This window comes from Argentina anserina, chromosome 7 (assembly GCF_933775445.1).
Source record: "Argentina anserina chromosome 7, drPotAnse1.1, whole genome shotgun sequence".
Taxonomy (NCBI): Eukaryota; Viridiplantae; Streptophyta; class Magnoliopsida; order Rosales; family Rosaceae; genus Argentina; species Argentina anserina.
Genome location: NC_065878.1, coordinates 3,278,852 through 3,285,035, shown reverse-complemented (window position 1 = coordinate 3,285,035; position 6,184 = coordinate 3,278,852). Strand labels below are relative to the sequence as shown.

Below are 6,184 nucleotides of genomic sequence, written 5' to 3'. Positions count from 1 at the left end.
GGTACGGTGCAGATCGATCCCTTAATTTCTCTTTTTGACTTTTTCCTTTATTTACATGATTAGTTTTTGGAACTCTTTTTGTCCCTGGAGGTCTTAGATTATTGTTGTTGGGAATGATCTCATGGTGACGTTCCTTCTTCTTGAGAAGGTTCATCAAATCTACAAATCTCTTGATTCTTTTGGCCTCATAATCAAGGAAATATTGGTGAGCTATTTCACTAGCAGATTCTGGGAAAGTCTCGAGGGACTTCTCGATCATGTCATCGTCAGTTTTCTCTTTGCCACATACGCTCTTTCTGCCTGGAGGTTTAGCATTGTCTGATGGTAGTCATGAACCTTGGCATAATCCAGTGGACGTATAAATCTCCATTCTACCAACAAAGTTGGTTGTCGTGCATCATGCACATTGTCAAATCATTCCTTAAGCGTATCCCAAAGAACTTTCAGATCTAGGAGCTTTAGGCATTGTTTATTGAGCACATTGTCCATATGATGCCTGAGAAACATTAGGGTTTGGGCTTTCACCTTATTGGACACTTGGTCCTCTTTGGATTTTAGAGGTTTGATGGTAGCAGTAAACTTCTTTCCGACGAACGTGATTTCCATGTCAGACACCAATCGATGATACTTAATACCATGAGAATATAGGATGTCAAACTCTGTTTGTGTATTTCCAGGCATTTACAAGAAAAATATTAAAGATGTTAGTTTTGAATTAATGAAACAAGTTTGATTAAACAAAACTATTTCAAAACAATTGTACAAGTCAAATCGATGCGAATTTGCGTCTATGACTACCACGATCGAAATTTTCTTTTATTGTTCCTCCCTTTTTCATATGTAGCTACACACAACGACTACGGATGGTAACATCAGCAATCTCAACCTCTCCTAAAACTCGATATTAGTTTAGTGACAAGTTCTCCTGATATCTACCCGAGAAGTAGAAAAATCAGGTTGACAATAAAATGGAGTTTGAATGTCCTCGATGCATGACAAAAATCTCATTAAAGTAAATTTCATTGAAAGCATGAACTTTAATTTATAAATTTACCTTGAATTGCAAATGTCTTGAAATTTTTTTCTTCTACTTCTATTCCTTTGCTTGGTAACAACATGAAGCTTGATCTTCGTCTTCTCATGGTGCGGCGGCAAAGGGAGCTAAGACCACCGAGGAGCGGCGGCCAGAGGAAGCAGGAAGTGGAGGTTGGCGGCGCTAGGGGTATGGCCAGCTAGGAAAAAAACTAGGGTTTTAGTTTTTTTTTTCAAGTCCTATGCCTAGGGTTTCAGGGCTAGGGCTACGTGTTTAATAACGTGAAATAATAGAATGAATTCGAAATAATAATGGTAATTTTTTGATAGAGATAGAGCCTTATATATAGGCATTACATCAAAGATCCCGATGAATCTAGGATAAGATATTATTCTTGAACTAGCTAGACTATACTAATTGGGATAAGATACACTAAGAATATCTATGAGATGATTCTCCTTCAACATTTTTTAGTTTTTTTCCCGTAATTTTATGTTTTCCGGCCAAACTATCAGCAATATGGAAGTGAGTCAAGATATAAAGTTGTTTTTATGTCATGGATTTTCATTTAAATACCATATTGCATATTTTTTTTAGAAACTTTGAAACTTTGAATTTTAGTCGGTAAAAATCATAGTAACAGCTAGTTTCCTAGTCGACAATAGCAGCTAAATTCATAGTTGACGTAGCATGCATGTACCTTCCTAGTTGACAGTTGCAAGTATTTTCCAGTGGATAGTAGTAGGTACCTTCCTAGTTGATAGTAGCACTTTTCAAGTTGGCAATAGCATCTAGTTTAATAATCGACAGTAGTATGTAGCTTCCAAGTCGATAGTAGCAACTAGTTTCATAGTTAACAGTAGTAGGTATATTCCCAGTTGACAGTAGCATGTAACCCCCCCTCGCCCCAATCGACAGTAGTAGGTAGTTTCTCAATCGATAGTAGCAAGTAACTCCCCCCTCTTCCAAGTGAGCAGTAATAGTAGTAGTATATGAGACTCATATTGATGTGACATACGATATGGGCCAAAGAGAGGTAAAAAAATAAAATGGTCTTAATTTGCTCTAGCAAATTAGGAAATTAGTTTTTTTTGTCAATCAAATTATTGTCTAACACTTAGTAGTAGTTTGTTATTTTTTGGCAGAAATTATAAAAATAGTACACGAACTTTGCTCTATTGAGAATTAAGATTACTCAACTTACAAAACTATCACATAAGTACATGAATTATTGAACCCGACCTAAGTACACACGGTTAACTTTCTGTTTCTGAGTATGCAATTATCTAATAAACAAAGTAAATGTGTAATTCACATACCAAATCATTCATACTTCTCTCTCTCTCTAAGGAGTGAGGAACCCAACCCTTCAGCTATTTCTTCCAACCCAAAATGCAGACAATCCTAACATGATAATAACCACCTACAAAAACTTCAAGAAGGGTAAGTCTACGCACAATTGGTTTTGAAAAGAAACAAATTTGCCGACCACGCTTTATATGCTCACCCACTAGATGAAAGCCATGTGTCCTAAATTAACTATGGTATAACTATGTTTATCTATATAAATTAATAACACTTGATAAAAATAAATCAATAATTAATTTAAGAAATTTAAGAGTTAACTATAGTATGACTATAATAAATAAAAAAGACATGTGACTTTTATCTAGGTGGGTGGCCATGGGTGGGCAGATAAGGGGTGGTCGGCAAATTTGCTTCTGTTTCGGAAAACTAGAAGAGGGGGTTAGCAAAAGTGGGATTTAATTTGGTTGATTGAATTATAGGTTCAATCAATAATATATTGATCGATATTAATTGATCATCTATTTTACATACTGGTTTTGGTTGATAAATTAGTGTATACGAAGTTATAGGTTTTGGGTTTCAATGAATATATATTGATTAGTTCATCCTTTTGGGCATTCTGCCATTCTGGTGTTCAAATATTCTTTGAGGAAGATTGATCTCTACAAAATGTTGAAGTCTTCATTAAGATTCTGGGTGTTCAAATTTGTTCGATTGATTAGTCATTAAGACATTGTGCTATCCTTGTGAGTAAATGAGGGGAAATCTCAGATGAATAATTCTGATAATGAGGAAAGGAGATGGTGAGGTTGTCCAAAACTCCAAATCTGCGTAACAATGCAATTTTTTTTTCTTTTTTGGTCATTTGAAGAGACAAATTTGTCCTCATAAGTATCATGGAAAATATACAAACTAACGGAGCCAATGACGGAATGGACTTAAATTGATTCAATTTTGATATTTCATATACTTATGTGATAGTTTTGTAAGTTGAGTAATCTTAATTCTCAATGGAATAAAGTTTGTATATTGTTCTTAAGATTTTTTTAATTTTTTTAACAATATCAATTTGATTAATCTTCTTGTAAATAGAATAACATTATTATTCAAATTGGAATGAAGAAAAAATGCTCCAATTAGTATGCGCCGCACACGCTCCTGTTTGAGAGAGTTTTGTTGTGATCCGTGTTGTCTCTCGTCTGGCTGCACGGCAGCGACCGCGTCGGCCTCTGGCCTCGCTGGTGTGCGTCCTGTGCAGTCAGATGAGACATGAGTTGTGTGCTTTGGGCTTGTGATCAGAGATCAGGCCAGTGTATGGTTGAGGTTGGACCGAAAGTTGCGGCGGCGTGTACACGGGAGGAGGGTTTTGGTGGCAACGGTTGTTTGGCATTGTGACAGCGGCTGTGTTACTTGCTCTTGTGGCAGCGGGGAGGGAGAGTGAGGATGGATCTAAGGGAGGGACTTTGAGACTCCGATCATTGGTGGATCTGTTTCTCCATGATCTAGGTGCTCGGGGTTCAATGATGCAATGGTGGAGGGTGAAGGTGCCGGTTCTCGGCCGGTGACTTCTTTCCGTTGGCGATCAGAGGCCAAGAGAAGTGGCGGCGCAGGGATCCGAATGGTGGAGCGGTGGCGGTTTCAATGCAATGACGGTGCAAATCTTGGGTCAATTTTTAGGCTTTATTTGCTCCTCTTTAGTTATGGGAATTGAGGCTTTTGTTGGGCCTTGCTTGGCCTGATAATAAGGGTTTGGCTCTCTTTGTGAGCCCTAACCAAATTGTTTATTTATTTAGTGTTTTTATTTATTTACTTTGGTTAATAACTACCTACATGAGTTTTGTAGGGGGAGTCGAGATTCATATATGTGTGTACACTCTTTGTGTTTTGTCTGCTCTAAGTAGGCAACGAATTCCTTACTTCGTCAAATAGTCATTTTCGCCTAGTGGAAGGGTGAGACTATGTGTCGTCGAATTAATCGTTTGACGACAACATAGTTAGAGAGCTGTTGTATCGAATATTAGGATATGTAATTGCTTCTTGATCGTTGTTAGAATATGTAACCATTGCTTTAAAACAAATAGAGTGTCATTAGTGTAGTAATCTTTGCTAGTTTGTGTTTTATTGGGTACTTATTTGTAAATATCTTTGATATTATGTCAGGTCTTTATAATAAAGGATTTAAGCTTCACGTCTCCATTTTATATTCGACAATTTCATTAATGAAAACTTGAGGTCGACCCCACTAACACTCTCATAAAAAATAATAATAATCACATTATTGCAAGAGAAATCTTGGTGTTTTCTTATTTATATATGTTTATGGGGGCAGCAGTTTAATTTAATTTTTTTTGCCGGAAGAAATGAAAAAATTTGGTGGATGGGGTGACCTGAAACAACCTTTTAGACCAACGGAGGCCCAATAATTATCTATAAATAGTAAAGAGCAGACAGGGTAAGCAAATAACCTAGTCCCGGAGCTGGGAGCCGTCTTTTCTTCTCTTCTCTTCTCGCCCTGTGTTCAGTTCTTGACTGATACCTTATATTGCAACTCTTTGACGATATGAGTTGCGAATATGGCTTCTTTCCTTGTTTATGTTATTATCTTTTTCACTTATCTGGGTTTTTTTTTTCCTTTTTTTAGTTAAAAGTAACCAGTTTCTAGATTAAGCTTTCTTCCTGCGTTTGGCTCATTTTTAGGCCAATGATGTCAGATCTATATTTGCTACTCTTGATGGGATCTGAAGATCCTAATTGATTATGCTTTACCACCAAGATCTGAGGCCTCTTGTTTGCCGTTGTGTTTTTTTTTCTTCTCATTATTGCCCAGTTTCCATTGTTTATGGTTGGATGATTACAAAGATGATCGCTTGCTATGATTTTAGTATGGTTGCCAATAAGTTTTTGATGTCAGCTCAGCATTTTCGGCTCCCAGATTCTGGCTACGTTGTTGGAGTTTGGTTTCTGTTTTAAAATCACTTTTGCTACCAATTTTCAGTAGCCTTGAAGCCATTGTTAACCATTGTCTTTGATTTTATTGTGTCTAAAAGTTGTGTAAATCGTGGGGGCTTCTGGCATGAAACTACAACAATATTGTGCGTTCTAAGAAGGTTTTCATTTGGGCATTGCTTGAAGAATGGGACGGAATAAATATGTTGTTAGTCATCTGGAGGAGAAATGAGCTATTGGTTCTATATCCTAATCTGGGTATTGATGTTACGTCCCCCTAGATTAGAGAGAGTTCTATCACTTATATCAATAATAATTTTGGTGGTGATACAAGCCATAGGCTAGTATCTGCCTTCAAAAAAAAAAAGGGAAAGAAGACTAATGCACGAGTGACAGGGACCAATAAAAACCCTACATTTTGAATCAAAATTATGAGCGATACATCCGCTTGATTTTATAGATAATGATCTAGTCCTATCTAGTTAAGAATTGAATTAATTTGAGTTTACCAGAATCACCCTACTAAATTTTAGACGCAAAGTAGTAGGGGTGTTAATTGAAAATCGAAAACCGAAAAAAAAAACGAACTATAACCGAACCATAACAAAAAAAAATCAAAGAAAAAAAAATCGCATCAAATCGTAAAAAAAACCGCACCAAACCGAAAGATTTGGTGTGGTTTTAATTTGAGATGTTTAGAAACCGAAACTGAACCGAAAAATCGAATATATATATATTATAAAGAAATTATATTATTTATAAATATATTTAATATACATAATTAAATATGTTATCGATCGAGACCCAAAATTTATCAAAATTCGGCGAATTTTTTACCATATCTGTATTTATATATGCTGATCACATCCGACGGTCGAAATTTAATAATTTGAATTT

At 36.1% G+C, this 6,184-nt stretch overlaps 1 non-coding gene across 1 annotated transcript; it reads left to right on the top strand.

The window, feature by feature from the left end:
* The first annotated feature begins 5,037 nt into the window (after window positions 1-5,037).
* Window positions 5,038-5,124, top strand: LOC126804269 (small nucleolar RNA SNORD24). Its single transcript, XR_007673223.1, has one exon. It is a non-coding gene; the product is annotated as a small nucleolar RNA SNORD24 (small nucleolar RNA).
* Window positions 5,125-6,184: the final 1,060 nt, after the last annotated feature.